Source organism: Aphelocoma coerulescens, chromosome 14, assembly GCF_041296385.1.
Source record: "Aphelocoma coerulescens isolate FSJ_1873_10779 chromosome 14, UR_Acoe_1.0, whole genome shotgun sequence".
In the NCBI taxonomy this organism is placed as follows: domain Eukaryota; kingdom Metazoa; phylum Chordata; class Aves; order Passeriformes; family Corvidae; genus Aphelocoma; species Aphelocoma coerulescens.
In genome coordinates this window covers 16,236,652-16,255,957 of record NC_091028.1, presented here as the reverse complement: position 1 = coordinate 16,255,957, position 19,306 = coordinate 16,236,652, and the positions used below count along the sequence as shown (strand labels likewise).

Sequence of the window (19,306 nt, the reverse complement as noted above, 5' to 3'; positions counted from 1 at the left end):
CCCCTGTGCCCATAACACCTCCCCTGGTCTGCTGGTGACCAGCTTCCCTCTAAAACAGCAGCCACTGAGTAACCCCACCTAAGGCATGTGCCCAGGGGCACCCACCCTGCAGCCACAAGCCATGGAAAGTCCTGCAGAGTACAGCAGGCTGCAGAGACATGTCTCCACCATCTCTAGGAACTCACTGCATTCATGTTCTGATGGAGGGTTAACAGCTCATTAAAAATAAAAATATTGGATACTGTCAGAATTTGAAATTGTAAAATCACATTACATTTGTTTCCATTCAGAAATTTCTTTTCTCCAAAATAATGGGAAACAGGGTTTGTCATGCTGACAGACTGCACAGCTCAACAAGAGACTGGCAGTTTTTATCCACAGTAAAAGCCTGATGCTCCGTGGCCAACACCTTCACTCTCTTGCCACGTCACACGGTTTTGCTCACAGGCTGCAGAGCAAAGGGAGAGCTGTGACTCATCTCCAGAAGACTTTCAAGAAACAGTTGATCATCTTGAGCTGAGAGTCACTGCTGTGAGGCCAGCGCTCCCCTTCTCTCTGAGCAGAGCATGGCCAGAAGGCTGTGACTCATGGTGAAGTCAAGAGGGTTCAGTGCACAACTTTCCTTTCTGTAGGAAATTATTCAGTGCAAGATTCCCATTCCCTTCTGTGTACTTTTTAAAGCATCTCTTTTAACACTGCTCCACGGTGCTGTTTCTGATCCTCTTCACCCCACAGAGGGTTTCAGATCACAGATATTCTGGGCTAAGGACCGAGCAAAGCAATCCCAGTCACCAAAGGGCAGAGTGAGGATGTGCTTTGCCAGAGAGCAGCCACTTTCAGAAACAATGTTCAGCAAGGGTCTTGTGGACTTCAAGAGGTGCTCAGCATTTCCCTGCTTCAATGTCCCTTTCTGCCCATGGTGTCCAGGGATGGACACTTGGGATTTAGAGGAGGGAAAGGCTAAGAGTGCTCTATTCATTTCCTTCAGGTGTCTTCACAGAGCTTCACTGGTGCTGTGCATGTTTCATGTGACCTTTACATTGGTGACATGATTAAAAACCCATCATTAAACCAACATCCTTATGCTGTCTGCCTAACCAACGTGAGTACCCAAGGCTTTTTGTCCTAAGGACACTGTCAAGAACAGCAATCTTCTGGTCTGGTAACTGGCTCTGGTGCAGTTCTCACTGTGTTCTGCACCATCCATGGGACATAGGGCCTCCCCTCTCCAAAAGCACAAGAAATCTCAGAGAAATTCTTGCTTTCCTTAATTCCCAGTTAGAAGATAGTCTTGAACCTCCTTCTGGGACAATAAATTGAGATTCATGTCTGTACAAACCACTCGGTCTGCTTAACTTAACAGACACTTTGTTCTTCTAAGACTAACAAAGGAGCCCAAGATGAGTGACTTTTCTAAGAAAAGTATAATGCTTCTTGCAGATAACTTTTCCTGAGCAAAAAGGAGAAAAAGAAATAAAAAACCACTGCATTCGTCTAACTTCGTATTTCATTTGCCAGGTATAAGTCTGGCATAAAGTTGGATGCAGCTTCATCTAAAGCACAAAGCTATTGAGATTCCTGCAGACACTTGCATCCCCATAAGGCAGTGGTAAAACTCAGGGGCAAATCTGCACTGTCCCCAGCATCAGGACTCCTCCGTGCCAAGGTCTCTTGCTGCGTTCCGGGTTCTCTCTGCGGGCTGGGAAGGACGGAAGCTCCCCTCGCCATCCGCGGTGGCCGGCAGCCAGGGCACAGATGGCCTTTGTGTGCAGGGGGAAGCCGGAGGGACTCTGCAAAAGGCCTCAAGTCTTGAATAATGCAGAGAGTGAGAAATGCTTTAAACAAAAATAGTTTCTGACTAAGACTTCTCATGGAGCCCGGAGCACAAACCTGCCAGCCCCAATCTGTGTCGGAGCCCGCTCGCAGCAGCTCCGGCGTCCCGGGCGCTTCCCGCGGGCTTGATCCGGAGAAGCACCCGGCAGAAAACAGCAGCCTTTGATCTCCCTCTCCCTACCTCCACACCCCCCACCCCAGCTTACAAAGAAGCTTTTATTTGCTAATGAAAGGCAGGAAGCAGACTTAAATTAATCAAGTGAAGTCTCTCTCCCTTTCATACGGAGGAACTAATTCTGGTTAAACGGAGGTTTTGCCGTTCCTCTCATTTTGAGACCCAACAACTGTACAATTAAAGTGCATACAAATGAGTGTCATTATCCCTTCATTCCCCAGGACAGCTGTAATCCCAGTCCCATGAGCCTCACAACAGGCACACTCCCAGAGGACAGCAGTGCAATGGCACTAGGTAGCTGCAATTAATGAATTGGCGGTGGGGCCAGCAGGGTTTGGGTCTTGCTAAATCAAAATCATGTTAGATTTGTTTTGACCTGGAGACATTCCCAAGTATTTCCTCCACCCCAGATCAAGCTCCAAAGGATTTGTTACACTTTTGGATGCCATACCCTTCCTTTCCTCTCTCTAAATAATTTGTTTCCAAATTGTTGGCAATCCCAGCCTGGGAACTTTGAAGGACAACGGCAATGAACTGCTTACAGACTGGTTACAGACATGCACTGAGCCATATTAGGGATCTGGGTTCTTTTGTTTGCATGTTTTAGAGGCTCAAGAATTTTTTTCTCTCTGTTTATTACATATACATCTGTCTCCCCTTAAAGGAAACCAAAATCTTAGGGCACCTTTCTTTGTGTAACCCTGACATCTCTAACAGCAAGAATTACTTGCTTACATCTACTTTCCCTTCAGACTTCTTCTAGCTTGTCAGTGCATACCAGAACTATAATCCTGAATACAATTCCAGTCTTAGACTTCAGTGAAAGTGGAAATTCCAGACGTATTCCTGAGATGGTCATTGGAAGAGACAGCAGTTTGCAATTAAATGAAATGTTAATATCTTTATGATATCAGGCTTCAGTTCCCAACTGTCTGGCTCCTGAGCAGACTGATACTTTCAAAGCCCTTGTTCAAGGTGCTTCGTGCAGAAGCAGTAGTACTGGCAATGTCAATACAGTGCCTGTAGTGAGAAACTCCATAGATAGCAAAGTACATCAATTCAAATACTTCTAAATGGAGGGCTTAGGAGCTCTATACAGTTTGAAACTGCTTCTGCTCCCCTTAGCCTCTTTTATTTCTGAGGGATAGACTGATCTCTTTATTGTTTCATGAGTCATTGGGAAATTTAATTCTCACATTTCCAAAATGCACAGGCCAAGGGAGCTATGGCAAAGGAGGCCAAGGCACCCCAGCTACTGGGTAGATCTGACCAACAGGGACAATTCTGATTAGCACTGTGACCAAAATGCTGCCCACTGCCCTTTCTTTTGTATCTACTACCTGTACCATCACCTTCAAGCACCACTGAGAGGACTGTGCTTGCCTGCACAGCCCCTGCACTACTCGGAGACTTCTCACTCCTTGCAGTGAAGAAAATACATTCCTGTTTTGGTTGGCACCTTTTTACTCTCAGTGTCTGGGTCTCACCCTTCCTGCTGTTGTATCACTGGTGAAATACATTTGCTCACACCCAGCAGCCCCTTCTGGGAGCTGCTGTGACCCTGGGGAGGCCCAGCTGGTGCCACAGTCCTGCCTTACTGATTGCCCAGGAAAGTGGAGTCCCAGGACAGTGCTCAGCAACTCCTGCTGACAGGCACTCACAGGGGTCCAGACCTCCCTCCCCAGGAGGATACCACAAGCCACCATGTCCTCATGCTGGCAACACTCCAAATGACAGGAACGAGCAAAATCCGTCTCTGGGAAATTCTCAGGCTTCAAAATCTGGCTGTGACCTGAAACACAAAAGACACTGATGAAATAAAGTTCAAGGAGGGGAAAAAGTTTTGACGAGGTCAAATTTATTTTGAGGAATTTTGATCCATTCCTTTTGAGTTTTAGCTGACAGATAGGCTGAACTCTTAAAACATTGGTGATACTGTAATCTACAGCTCAGCAACCCATCCTATTTCCTATGCAGGACTCAGCTGCCTGTCCTGTAGCCCTTCCCCAGCCCCCAGCCAAGAGATGGAAACACCTGACTGGCCATGGGTGAGGGGCATTTCCCAACTCCTGGTTGCTCTACAGCAAATAAATGTCTGGTTGTGATGGGAAAAAGGCTTGTTTACAGATCTCACACACCCAAGGATGGGCAGACCAGACTGCACTTGGCTCCTGTTCTCTGTGGCAGGTGACCTAATGCAGGCAGGAATTAACCTGAGGAAGTCTTTGGTTTTGTGTTTCCCCATCTGAATTAGGTGAGGAGAGTGGTACCACTTCCAGGGCCATGCAAGCTTGGCTTACTGCAGACTCATGGAGAGTGGGTGACCTCAGGAACCCCAATGCCATCACGAAAGCCAGGATGGTAGCACTTCACTAGAGCTCATCCTCAATGAGGGCAGAAGTATCAAAACCTCCCAAAAAAGAGACATTTTTCAGAACTTTAGGTAGTATCTAGAGTCCAGCATATGAGTTCATAGCTGTCTAGACCATGACAAGCAGCCATGAGGGTCTTGAAGTATCTGCGACACACAGCACTGTAAGGTAATGCAGGTTAACATTTCGCAGAGATTGGAGGCAGCATTTGATAAACACCATCTCTGACAGACAATCCCATCACAACTGGGGCTTAGAGGTTTGTTTTGAAATGAGACTCAGAGCCACAACATAAAGAAAACACAAGCTCTGAGCAATAGCACCTTGCAAGATGATAGGAGGAAAAATGGCTTTATTAACAAATAAAGAAATAGCATGCTCAGCCAGATGTTATTTAGGAGACCTGACCTGGCAAGTGATATATTAATACCTAGCTATTGCCAATGTAGGAGAATTCAATGAGATATCTCTCTTTTGCAGGCAAAATAAATCAACTGATTCCCACATGAGGCGTGGTGGTTTGCACACAAGCAGCAAGGGCAGAGGGCTCGGGAAAGAAGCGAGCACAGCCACAGATCACACTGCCCAAACATCCCAGCAACACCCACGGGAACTGGTGGTGATGGAGAATGTGCAGTGAGACAGGGAAGTGGGCTCTTTTGGTACTACAGAGTGACACGATGTCACCGAGGCAGGAAGGACAAGTGAATAATGATAATATAAAAAGGAAATGCATGTCCTTAGGTTGATGATATGCTTATGTGTGTGGGGTGACCCCAGTGAATATTGCTAACGAGCCAGCACCACTGCAGCGTTAATTAATTTGGGATCTAACAGTAATGGAAAATAATTAGATCATAAATCTGACAGATTAGAACAGTCAGATGGTGGAAAAAATAAATCAAATCTACACAAGAAAACTTCAGCATTCTGTAATAATGTGTTGCCACAAAAAGATCAGATTAAATGTGTTTTCAGCTGAGAGGCAGAAATGTACTCTTCTAGGGATTACTACATGTTCCCTTGGTGAACTGATGATAGCTGGAGAGACCTAGAGGGTGTGAGCACAGCTCCCACCCTGCATTCCTGAGTATTACAGTGCTACTCTATCAATCTCCTCACAAGAGCAGTAGAGCTAGTGCCAGGGCACAACAGCAGTTAAAAAGTGAAGCCAGAGCTAAGAGCTGCTCAGAAGTACCTTCTGCTGATCCAATTGCTCAGATCACCACCACCACCTCAAAACCCAACCCAACTCCCTTCATCCAGCAGCTCAGTTGTAGGAAAGTGCATTAAGCAAACCAAAAACTCGCAGTGATGCTTTAGACTCAGCTAATACCCATTACCCTGGCTCCAGCGGCCGCAGTCAGGCTCTGCCTCTCTGTTGAGGTAACAAGCTGCATACTGCTGGTCTGCCATTAGACATATGGCAGTAGGAGACCTGAGGAGAACTCATCCAGACTGCACAGCACATCATGAACATCCTGTGTAATGAGAACAAATTGGGGTGCCAAGGATAGGAAGATGATGACAACCAACAGAGCAACGTTTGCACAAAACCAGAAGCCAAAGCACCACCAAACAACGGAGGGGCCACTGGAAGCAAACACATTCTCCCAGTCATTCTGAGGCTCATAAAAGCAAAGTAAGGATGGCCTGGGAAAGAGCTATCATAAATTTAGTGTTCAACTCCAGGCTAAATCCTATTCAGCCCATGTGCTGCACTGCCCAGTGATTTGGCTGTATCATGTATTTATGGAATATTACCATGGATGGATGTCCCTGCTCATTTGACAAAAGCTGCAGCCACTAGAAAACATTACAAGAGCATCATACACAGATTTGCTGACACCCTGCCTGCCAGAATGCCTCCACATTACAGATGTCCCATTTTCAATTTACAGAGAAAAGAGTTCAACAGAACACAGAGCAGAGGGAGAGGAGCAAGACTCACTGAGAGTCCTTCCATGGCAAGGGGGAGCCAGTGGGGAACAGCCTCAACAGGCTCTCATCCAACTGTGATTTACACCTCAGTTTTCTATTAAAGGATAGATGTATCCACAGTCCTTCAAACCTCTCTGCTCTCTCAGAAATCCAGGAGCATTTATAAATACTCTTTACCCTTCTCATTGAAGTGACTGGACATGAAGTTTGAAGGGTATTTTCCCCCTTGCAGCATCCATCACTGCAGCCACAGAAAAACCTACTGAATAATTGTCTGAAGCAAGGAGCATTCCAGGCTCCAAGCTGGTGTCTTAGTAGTATTCATGGCATGGTCTCTCGTGTCCTTCTGGCTGAAGACACCTAAAGCACATTATTTTTGTATAACTCTACCCCTACAGAAGTGCAGTTTCCTCCAGGACAGCAGCCTGCAAACATTCAGATCAAAGACGTCCCCAGCACACTGCACATCGCACAGGAGCATGTACACGCTGCCTGGGAACACCGATGGGAAAACCCCTCATCTTAAGCAATGAGAACTTAATCATCCCTTATAGGGCAACCCACAGGGCATGTTCCAGTAGCTCCATGGAATACTAATATCAGGAAAGATCTCTCCTTGGTGAAAAGCACTGGAACCAGCTCTTTGGATTTTAGATAAAATACTCAGTTGAAAATATGCAGAAAAAAAAGGTGCAAGAAACCCTTTCCAGAATGGCATTCCCCCTCTGTTCTCCAGCTCAGGAAATACTCATTTTCCCAGAGAGCAGAGCACTTGGCAAGACCAAAATTGCTTGGGGGAGGACAGAATGCCTTCATCTCCCCTAGTGCTGTATGGCTGAGCTGCTTGCTTCAGGCTCCTTTTAGGAGCAATACAGCAAAACCAGCTTTGTCTGGGCCAGGCTGATGGACATTTACCTGAGGACCTCCACCCACCTCAGAGAAGAGCACCTCCACCAGCTTATTGATGCTGTGAGCTGACCCAGCTCCCCACAAACACATAGCCAGGGGCTGTCTGATGCTGAGTTTTAGGTAATTTGGGTCAAATACCTGGCCAAGATCAGTATCTCCTACACACTACCTCAACTGCAAAATCAGATTCAAAGGTGTCAAGACACAAAACTGAACTGAATGTCCAGATTCATTGCTATTTATTGAAAGGTACCTCCAGAGACAGCAAGAAAGCACAGGGGGGATGCACCTGTTAAATGCACACCAAGGGGAGCTGGGACAGACAGGCTGTGGCAGAGATGGAGGGCGAAGTGAACCTGAGCAGCAGCACAGGAAAGAAGCAGCCAGAGGGATGGAGCTGCCTCTCAGGGCTGGGCTGGAGCACTGCCAGCAGCCCTACACCAGAGGGAAAGGCTGTACCTGCAGCACCTGTGCTCACTTTGCTTGGCAGACATGCTGGGAAGCTGCAGAAACTGCTTGAGGCTATGTCTATAAACCACTGGCTTTGTGAATGCATGAGTGAATAAATAAAAAGGGAAATTTCTAATAAAAGTAAAATTTGTAAGAGCTTTTGGCAAAGCTTGGAATTAATGTGTGAATCATAAAATATCAAGAGAGCAAACAAAACCCGTCCTTCCCCTATCAGAGCTAAAGAAAGATATATATGTTTAGGCTTCTCTTGCACATACCATGTGCACTTTGTTTAGCAAAACTGTGTTTAGGCTCTCCTTGATTTTATCATCACTCAAGGATACCATCAGCCTTCAGCAGACTTCACAGCAACAAAGCTCAAGCAGCCCCTGCAGCTTCCCCACAGCACCTCCCACCTCTCTACATGTGGCAGTCACACCACATCAGTCCCTTCATCTCTGACGGGACTGTGCCAGTCTGGTTACATGTAACTGTAAATACAATTGCTACCGTTATCCACTAGGGAATGGGCTGACACCTTGAAACTCCATCAGATCTTAAAACTAAATATCCTTGTGGTGAGAAATAGCCCCTTCTCCACCCTCCCTGAGGGCTCCTTCTGCTTTTCCAGGACCCTGTCAGCCCTGTGGAGTCAGCAAAGCCTCCTGTAACCCTCCAGCTGTGGAAGAAAAGCATTCAGATTTATCAAAAACAAAATATCTGCTGGAAATTTTGGTACTGGAGCTGGCAAGAGCTCCTGCACTGAGAGGCCACTTGAACTTGGAGAACATGGACAACATTTCCCAATATATCCTCTACAGTCATACTTCTGTTGCCAAAGAGATAAGGTTTTAATTTTAGTCGTTGAAATTTTATTACCTCTCCCAAAATACCAATTAATAATTCCCTGCTAATTCTAGCAGAAATCCTAGAGAGACTGAAGATAGTTTCCTTCTTCTATCTTCCTTTGTGCATTTGTTCCTTTTTTCCCTTTTAAATAAAGAGTTTTATAAATACTTTTATATCTACCTCATGAGTCAGGCAGTGAGGGCAGACACAGGTAGGGACCAAGTGGGGAGCCTGCTTAGCAGCATCCTTTCTTCAAGCACACAAGCAGTCACTGGAGGAGCAGAAGATCAGCATCCCTCAGAGTCAGGCACTTGTACTCCTGTTTTTGGCCACTGATGCACCTGGCTTCAGTCCAGCTGTCAGCACAGACTTTCTTCTTAGACACATCACCTGTTTTGGTCCCTCTTCTCTCCACAAAAATCATCATGCACACAGCAATGCAGAATATAAACCATGGCCATTCGTCCTGGCCTGTGAATGCGCGCAGCGTGTGGGGCAGCAGTGCCTCTAACCTGGCACAGGTGCACTCTCCTCCCTAAGCAGCACCACAACCCCGGGCAGGACCCCTCTGCCAGAGGCACATTCTCAGTCCCCTCTGCCAGGCCAGGCTGAGGTGTCACTGAGCTGAGCACAGCCACTGAGCAGCCCCTCAGCCACCAGGGTTTGTAGATGGCGAAGACAAGAAAGGTCCCTCCAGACCCATCACCGAGCTCTTACATTCTGTCTGTCCATCTGAAGAGCCAGAACAAACCCCGTGTGCCCCACAGGCTGCCTGGATGCCCTGAGAATGGCAGGCAGGTAATCACGCCCACACAGAGATCACACCTGAAACCACAGACAAGACCTTTGTCCCGAGTTTTCCCCCCTGGCCTTTTGCCATAACCTGGAATGCGACTGCAGCTGCAGACCTGCAGCGAGCACCCTTCGCTGCTCTCACCAAAACACCCACAGCACACACACCAGTGTACAAAAAGCCTCCAGCCAGACTTGTGCTGATCCCAGTTCACCTTCATGTCAGCCTCCCTGCATGTTCATTCTGGCTAACCTCAGTAGCAATGAAAACTAAATTTCATCAAGTATGTTTGAAAAGTCCTCACATAAAGACACATTAAATGATTCTCTGTTTAGTAAGATTTATGGAAAGGAGCAACACTGATTAATTCCTCAGGCAAGAGTAAGGGAATTTCCCTTTAGGAGTTTTATATTTTGTTGATTTGGACCATAACAGGAATATTTTTTAATGCAGCAATGGACAGGTAAAACCAAAACTAAGATCTGTATCTGCTCCAAATAATATTGTTCACATTATTTCCTTTGGAATTTGTTTAACTCCATCATATTTTAGGGCTTTCCATTATTTAAAGCCATCACATTGAGTTATTGCAGTTGGGGGAATAGCAAAGTGCTCACTTGCAAGCAGTTCCATAGAAGATTATGACAAAAGGCAGAAGAATATGCTCAGGACACTTGATGAATAAAAATGGTTAGGACATTTTCACCAGAGTTTCATCTCATAATGGTATTAATAACTAAGTGCCTATTAGAATAATAAGAAGACTCAAATTAGGAAACTTGGATGGAATAGTTCGAAGGGAAAAATAGTATTTTGACTAAAAATTGCCTGATTAAGTGGCTATCAGGTCATCCCTTTTTACTCCTCTTCCAGAAATTATTAGATACTCTTATAAGTTGCAAAATTTCTGCTCTGCTCTTCTGCTCAATAACCAAAGCAGATTATGAGGAGTCAGCTACACTCAGTTACTCCCGAGTTAAGACTGTTTTTGTTAAAGAAACCAGATTTATCTCTATGCCCAATTAGTTTGTAGTTATTCATGAATCTCACTTTCATTTCCTGACAACAAAATCAACACAAACTTCCTAAAATATTATGACAATCTGGTGGAAAAAAACACCCTAATAATGTTCTGTGTTGCAGATCAGACATATTTTCCTGCAAAGGCTCCAAGAAATCCACTGCCAGGGGCACACAAGCACAGGGTGGGAGGGCATCAGCTCAATCTGCCATTTACCAACACACATGTCCAAAGCCAATTTTCATTTGGAACTCCCTAGTTTCTTAGGCCAAGGATTATAAACCATTTCTGTGCATTTTGCACAGCATTTTTAATTTTCTTCAGTGAAAAATTTGACTAATGCCACCAGAAAGACATTTCTGACATTCCTTCGTATTGGAAGACTGCAACCAAGGTGCTGCCTGGGGAGCACATCTGGGGAGAACCAGCCCAGCAGGGAGGGCCATGATACACAAAAGCAAAACCAAAACATGCACAGGGAAGCCTGTAAATGCAACAAGAGACAACGACCATTGGAAAAGATACAGCAGCTGGGTGGCTTTGTCCATCTCAAGTTTTCCATTCAGATCAATTTACTCCTCCTGAATAACTTTGGGAGGAAGTTTTGCCCGGTCTTTCATATAAAAATTATCCAGGGGTCTGATATATCCCTGAGCTTGGGGGTTTTTTTAATCAAATACTTATTTTAGAAAGTTGTTGGAATCCGTTTTCAAGAGAACTATTTGCAGTGTCTGAGCATTAAGAATATAATGTATTCATATGCTGAACACATACAGACAACACTTAATACAAGTTTCTTTGCATAATACAAAGCAGTTCTGCTGTCTTTAATGAATATTTTAGCACTGATTGAGGTAAACAAAACCAGCTTCTGAAGGACAACGGATTTCACCCTGTGTTAAAAATCTCTCTTCGATGCAAAAGCACCCAAACTATGGTGGGTTTTTTATTATTGATTTTCTTTTAAGGGCAAAGTTGTTCAATATTTTCCTAAGCCTGAGGTGCAGGAGCCCAGTGTGTGTGGTGTCTCTCAGGGCACTGTGCTCGCTGCTAGAGGGTCATAGTCAGGTTTTGGGCCAGAGCTTGGGTCTTTAAAAGCGACTGCAATTCAGTTGAAGCATGAAATTATTTACATAAGCCACTAAACCTTCTGGCAACCCCCATGGTATTCTCCTGCCATGGCAATTAAACTGAGACAAAAGCTTCAGGCACCCCTGCCTGACAATCACATCTTCTTCTTCACCTGCTCCACTAACCATGCTTGAGAATATGCAGCAAAGTACTGGCCACCTAAATTCTTCATCAACTGCTACATTCTTGGTTTGGAGGGTGTTTCACAGCAAGCTGTGGAAAACAACTCAGAGAGCTTTAATTAATGCCCAGGATGACAGTTTGAAGGCTACCTACTGGTGACATGCACAGATCAACTCCATGGCATAGCTTTCGTTGGGAAAACAATTCTGCCTCGATGATATGCTCCTGGTGACTACAAAGAGAAGTTTACGGGCTTGGTTTGTCCTTTTATTTAGTCAGAGAAGACTCACTGGCCTCAGTGTGTATCTTTTGATACACATATTCCCCTCTGACCCTCAAGCCTTAAGCACACACACTCTGGTTTAAGAGTGTAATCCTCATCCCTCTGCTCCTTGGGGGCAGGAAGGACGGCAAAGGCATTAACAACCCAAAAAGAAAAGTGACACAATGTGTTACTACATACTAGTACAGGTTTACATAGTTAATACTAGTACCTTGTTCAGTATCATTACCCTGGTTTAAAATGTTCAGAGCCACCAGAGCTTGCAAAGGGCCAGGGTGCTGGGGAGCAGCCCCCAGCGCAGCCCTGCTCTGCAGCACAGTGGTGAGAGTCACCCTCTGCAGAAGGATGAGTCCCTGGCATGGCACAGCTTCTGTGTTTCTGCTGCCAGAGACCTCCCCCTCCTCTGTTTGCTGCCCAGCAGCCAGCTTGGCTCAGGTGCTGCTTTTAGCTCTGCAGACCTCCCTGCACAGTGGTGTTGTGTGTCCTGCTGATCCCCTGAGCTCCCTGTCCCTTCCCCAGCACCAGCCCCACCATCAGCTGCCCAGCACTAAAACCACTCATCAGAGCTCCCAGGAAGGTGAGGTGCTTCATCTTCCCCCCATCCACCACTTTTCCAAGTACTCTGAGTTTCTAAAAACTCAACTTTTCCACCACTTGCTTCTCTTGATTTATTTGGCTGTAGCAAAATGTGGTCGTTAGATATTGCTGAGCCTTTTATTTCTCAAACCCACCTCTGACTATTGCACGTAGAGGCAGCTGCTCTGGTGAGAAACCCTGGAACATACACAGCTGTCCATACCTTACAGCTTCTCCATGGGTGAAGATCAGCCAGGATTAGGCTTTTGGAAAGGTATCCAGCTGAATGAGAGATTAAAATCATGACATTATGACACTCCTGTTAGGACAAGGCTCCCCCACAACTTTTAGGCATGCAGGATGGACATGGTCAGTGCTTCCCACACCAGGGGGATGCTGGAAATGGAAAAAGATATTTTCATTCAGAAATAAGCCAAAACGTGTTCTTAGTGTTGGGGATAATATCAGACCCTGTGAACCATTCATTTCACAGTTTTGAAATTCAGCATCTGTGTTTTGCAATATGTCAGTGCTAAATTCATCACTGAATATTTATATTATTTTCCCATCTCCTGATAAGCTAGCTGTACAGACATGGACCACAACACGGGCTGCTGTTAGCAAGTCATAGCATGGAGTCATCTTTGATGAAATGCAGCTGTTCAGAGTCAAGCTGTCTGATCACAGTGAAGACAGACATTTTCATTGCAATCTTTCACAAAAGATGATTTAACTCAGGGGGATCTCCCTATAAATTATTCTTAAAACTGAGATAGGAATTACTTAATTGCTCTGCTGGCATGCATTTCAAGAAAAACAAAAATGAAAAAACCTAAGTGAAACATACACCATTTTCCTTTTTTTAGCTGACAGAAGAAGGGATTAGACAGCATTGTGCATGCATTTCTGAGCTGGAAGTACCTATCCTAAGTCTGTTCTTGGACATAACACCTGCCAAAGGGCTGGAAACAGCCAATGCATTTATGGTTTCGGCAGGTAATGCAGAATTAGCTTTTCACTTAAAATTATAAACAAGACTTATTTTATTATCAAGATCAAGCTGCAGAGTGTTTGGCCACTTTCATGTTGAGTTCAATACCTTAAAAAACTTGCTGCTAAAGACCATGACAGCAGCAGGAATTTAATGTGAGGGGGATTCAGACTGTACCCTGGCATTCAGGTCCCACTTTCCCAGAAAGAATAAGAGAGTGGGACTCCTCACCACACGAGAACTCTCCATGGCACTGCAACTTGCAGATGGGCAAAGCAGATTTGGTTCATTGCACAAAGTGGGGTCAAATCTCTGGTGGGCTCCTGCTACATCACATCAGCTGATGGATGAGCAAGGAGCCAGGAGAAGGAAAATGTGGAAGGTCCACGGTGTGAGGCAGCATTTACACAGGTCTTTCTGAAGCACATGCCTTTTTCATATAAGATAGAAAGGGTTTTTTGCATGAGTTTTTCTTCTAGTCCAATTATTCTAGTCACCAGTAGTCAGTTTTCTATTCTGTGGTTCATTTATAGTGAAATGGATGAACCATTTCCAGAGCACTTCCCTGCTTTCATAAGCTTGTACAGTCCATTGTCATTAGTGAACTGCCCACCCAGCTCTGTCTGAACACTCTTGTCAGCACAAAAGGGTGGCTGAACATCCTCTGGCATCCCTTTGCATTCTCACAAGAGCTCTGTTGTTGGGTTTTCCTGGCTCTGTGTGCATGCCATCAGAAATGACACCTTGTGCCATATGGAAATTCACCTTGCAGCTGAAACATGGGCCGTGTGTTTGGTTTGGATGAGCTGCCACTGCAGTAACTGGGAAGAGAAAGATATTTTATATATATGAGCCTGTTTTAATGAGCTTGTCTGTAAGTAGTAAATGTTTTATTGGCTCTTATATATATTCCTAACCCTTTAATTGATGTTTTTGGACTGCTGTAGACTGCTACTAAGGGTAAAATGTAGTTTTAAGAATTTTAATATTGTAATCATGGAAAAGATTGCCACGTTATCATATGAGCAAATCTGTATAATACAGGTGATGATTCTGCTGTGGTTTGCTTTCAGCAGCAAACATTCAATATCTGTTCATCCTGAACCAAAATTAGTATTTTCTATTAACTCATCTATAGATACTTCTGGTGTTTACAGTAAACACCTAACATAAAACTGCCAAAAAAAGGAGGAGGTCTTTAGACAAATTTCTGAAAGGCAAGACTTGCTCCATAACTTTTTCTTTCAGTCATACAAATCTGTGACTTAAAGGTAGGAGATAGAAATAAATTTTGTGCCCATGTACACTCAGGCATTCAGTCCCACCCTGGTCTGGCTCCAGATGTCCCAGACGTGCAGCTCACTGAGCTGTTACTTGGTCCCTTCCATGCAAGATTTGGGATATTTTGAAGACCTGCTGGTTTAGGAGCTTCACAGCTGCCTGGGAAGTTCAGATGGCCACTTCTGATTAAAGCTGACACTAATATGCAATCTGCTGTAGGATTTCCTCAGGGTGAGGAGCTTTCCTTCCTTTTGCATCCCCTCTACTCCTCCGATGCCAGTCATGGCTATTTCCCAAAAAAAGGGAAACATTCAGCTGACATGGCAGTAAGAGAGCCGTTCTCAGTCTCAGTTAACCTTTACAGCAGTAACACTAATTTGCAGTCTGTTCGTACTGAATGCTAAAGTCTCTCTGTTTCCTGCTCTGAATTTCATTCTGTGTCAATTAGTGCTATGAAGTCAGTGTAATAATGATGTATGGTTAGCACAGGGCTGTGTCTGAGAGCTGAGAGGAGTGCACAGAGGACAGATAATTGAGATGGCGCCATCCGTGAGCTGTTCAATGCTTTGTTGAAGTTAAAGGGTCTAGAAACATGCTGTAAAAATATGTCTCAACATGGGTACTGATAGCATTCAGAGGTTTCCAGCAACTTTGTTGAAAATGAATGAAAAGGTCCAGCAGCTTTAAATTTATGCATGAAGGTGAAAGGACATAGACCTGTTCAAGCCATTGCCATATTTGCCTTACTGAAGAATGATGTGCAAAAAATATCCTCAACCAATAATTTCCAAGATTGCTACTATGCTTATTTACACTAACATGCAGAAAGCAGCACTCAAATGAGCACAAAGTGGTGCCTGCCATGTCCTCTTTTTCCATATTGCATCCATAAGCTTTTTCCATATTGCATCCATAAGCTCCTGCTGGAGATGGACAAGAAACTCTAATGAGCAAACCTGTTAAACCTGACATCAGTGGATGTTTGGCCACATGAGGTGCTCCAAAGGCAGTGGGAGACAGGGCAGTGAGTTACCCCTCCCGCCACAAGGGATGCCTGGAGATTTTGGACCAGATTCAGCACAGCTGACTTGAGCCATCAGCAGAGCAAAGCACATCTGGAGGAGGAGCTGCTGTCTCTCATCAGTGAGCACAAGGATACACATGGCTTGTTCTGGGTGAGGGATGTGCTCTTGGGGCACAACCCCCTCACTGTGGTGAGGAAACTAAAGGGAACCACCTTTGTGTCATCCTGGCACCACTACCTAGGGTCAGACACTGCAGCCAGTCCCAGGCTGACCATCACAGCATTGGCTGCTGCTGCTGAGTCCTGCTGCCCCTGGGGTCACACCCACTGGTAGGTGACAGCAGAAGCAGGTCAAGAGGATGATCTTCACCAGTACAATGGGAGCCACACAGGAGATGCATAGGAAACACAAAAGGTCCAGCCCTTTACTTTTCCAGCCCTTTGCCTTTCAGAGCAGGCCTGGCTCTGTTCCCAGATGACTCTTGCAATAACAGGATCCCCAGTCTCCCAGAATGATGCGCAGGGTTTGCCCTGTGCTTCCCATGGCGCTGCCTGGGCTGGCTGGGCTCACACCCCCCTGGAGCGGCCGGCACAGAGCTCGGCGCTGTCATTGCCCCAGGCTCTACTAACTTTGACAGCTCTCACTGACATACTCATGGGCTTGATGGCACATCAGTCTTGATCTTTTTTGGCAATGGCACATTGCATCTCCCAGAAGCGAAGAAAAAAAAAAAATCAAGTTGCCTCTATTCCCTTCCATTTCTCCTTGCATTTTGGGTTGTAAAAAAAGAGGTGGAAGTCAGCAATGACCTCATGAGCCTCCAAACTGCAGCTTTAGTCTTTCCACCTTAGGAAAACTGTAAATGCTGTCTGTAGATACACACAGAGCTTAAGGAAATAATGGGGAGAAATTAGAAATGAATTAGTTTTAGAAGAAAAAGAGAGGAATGCAGCTGAATAGCTACGATGCTGCATCACTGAGATACATTAAAAACCCAAATGAATCTCAATGTCAGCCAACGCACTGCCATAACAAATGAACGTGGTGGCAAAGGGTAGGCTTTGTTGCTAAGCTGACAAAAATAAATTAGTCACCTGTCAGTACTCGCTTAGAATTTACAAACACATCAGTTTTTGAGGGAAGAGCAGAAAGTAGTCAGCATATTTTTCCATTAGAGCACGGTGCAGAGAGAACTAAGCACTTTGTTTTCATTTATGCTGTAACTTATCCTCTGCTGCACAGTGAAAGCCTCCTCCTGGGAGTAAGGCACTGTCTCACCTGGAGGACACAGAGCTGCCCCAGCTGAGGAAGGCACCAGAGGAGGCTGAGGGGACACAAGTGCTGGACATGACCCAGCACTGGATGTGACCCTGCATGACTGTGCTGAACCACAGAGCCCCAGTGCCTCACCAGCGTGTAGGAACCAGCTGCAAAACTCATCTGCTCTGAGCCTGCTCACACTCAGGCAAAACCAAGGAGGAGTTACTGCTCTTTGTGAGCAAAGTTTAGTATTTAATGCAGAACAAAGACAGAAGAGTTTACCTTGGGCCACAGGTCTCCCCTGCTACATCAATACATGAGTGTCATCTCTGCTCCCCCAGGCTTTGGATGCAGGGTGTCTCTTCAAGTTAGGAAAAAAACAGCTTCTTTTATAGGGTGATGGGGATACTAGGAACTAGAACCAAGGGAATACTGCAAAAAAGAAAGTGTATAATAAAATAGCCAGGGTTAAAACAAACATTTTCTGTAACTAATTTCTTTCTATTTTTTGTGTTCATGATCCACATGCAACAAAGCAAGTCTTTAGTAAAGCTGAAAGGTTGAATAAAATATTGAGAATGTCCAAGAAAATTTGGAATTTACATTAAGTATTGATGTGGTTAGACTGATTCAATCAAGAAACCAAAGCATTTTCTAAAAATTACAGGTCCAGCTGGAGCAGCTTGAACCACAACTGCCGAGTCACAGGGAGCCAGGGGTGAGCAACCCCAGCCCAAAAATTAGTCACAGGAATTAGCTGGGAAAGCATTACGAGAAACGGGAACAACGATCTGCCGTAGACGATTCATAACCCAAAAAAGGAGGTGATGTTCAGTCAGTCAAGTGATTTGCTACAAATTATTTGCCCAGGGCCAATCTTGCTGCTAAAGCGATCAGTGAAGATGCACTTCCCGGAGCGATGCAGGAACGTAGTTAAGTCTAACAAGCTGCTGTACACAGCACTTTAATTAGGCCAAATGAGGGAAAGATAATAAACCAGCAGGTCAAACGAAGAAAAAAAGTCTGTAACTGAACAGAATCAAATTATTGCTTTTCATGGTGACAAGATAAAAGCTCTAAAATGAGATTTCTGAATTGCAGTGATACTCAAACTCACACCGAATGAGAGCACAAGAGACAATGAGCAGCCCATTCAGCCACCAGCACAACAGCCAGGCTCGGCTCTGACCCCACCAAACACGGGAATTTGCCCAGGTTTTATTTCAGCAGCAACAAATGGCTGGCTGGGCAGAGCTGCTGCAAACTGCAAAGTAGGAGGCAAGGACAGGTGCGTAATTTCTTGAAATGTCCTTTTAGGGCTTGTGGCACAGAGAGGCCTTTCAGACACAAGCCATAAGGCTGGGAAATATCTATCATGCTTAGCTGTGGAAACGGGGATTTTATGAAAGTGCGATCACGAGGTGATAATAAGAATGTGATTGGAAGTTGATGTGTTATTGCTTAATTTAGACAGAGGAAGGCTCTTTTTTTGTCCATACCATCTGCCAGCCTAGAAACCCAAGGAATAAAGGCACAAGCTGCAGATGGCTTTTATAATGGCTGTACTCAAGTGGCAGAGGAGCAAGAAGGAGAGAGGCCATATAAATCAGGCAGCAATATCACCACGGCTGAGCAATAACTGAGCTGAGACCAGCATTCAGCCGGAGCAGAGAAAGCAAGAGATACTTCCCCAGCTGGCTGCATTAGGATTCAGGTGCAGGACAGGATGCAGAGCTGGACCCTCACAAGGCTGTTGGGAGCACTGACATGGGAGCCTGGTGGGAGCAGGGAAAGCAGCATGGCTGCACACACTAACTACAGCCTCCAAGAAAAACAGATGAACTTTAAAATTGCACTCACATGTGCAACAGTTCCCAAGCTAGCTCTTATCCTTTCTTTCCTCTCTTTATTTTTGTGAGGGAAGAGAGAAAGAGAGTAGAAGCTAATTTACTTCAAGTCAGTAGAGAGAAAACGAGCTTGGAGGCAAGACACAGGGCTCAGCAGGACGAGCACAAACTTCTGCTGGTGAAGCAGTCCCCCGAGATGACCATCTGAGCTCTGCTGGGGAGCTTGAAAGGGCTGCTGTGCTTATCTCTCTGCAGCAGAGCCCAGGTGTGCTGGACACACGGCAGCGTGCTGCAGCGCAGGGGCTGCTTCAGTGCTTTCCTCTGAAACAACCGGATCAAACGAGCTCACACAAACATGTACAAACAAACAGGCTGCTCAGCATTAGTGGAACTGGGTCTCCAAGTGGGACTGGTGGCACGGACTGACAGGAGAAAAAGCAGAAGGC

General features: G+C 45.3%; 1 long non-coding RNA gene across 1 annotated transcript in view; it reads right to left on the bottom strand.

The window, feature by feature from the left end:
• Nucleotides 1–3,072: 3,072 nt before the first annotated feature.
• Nucleotides 3,073–19,306, bottom strand: part of LOC138118901 (uncharacterized) — a 36,279-nt gene continuing 20,045 nt past the window's right edge. Inside the window, exon 3 of the long non-coding RNA XR_011155325.1 lies at nucleotides 3,073–3,800. This is a non-coding gene — a long non-coding RNA (uncharacterized lncRNA). The remainder of the gene's footprint in view (nucleotides 3,801–19,306) is intronic.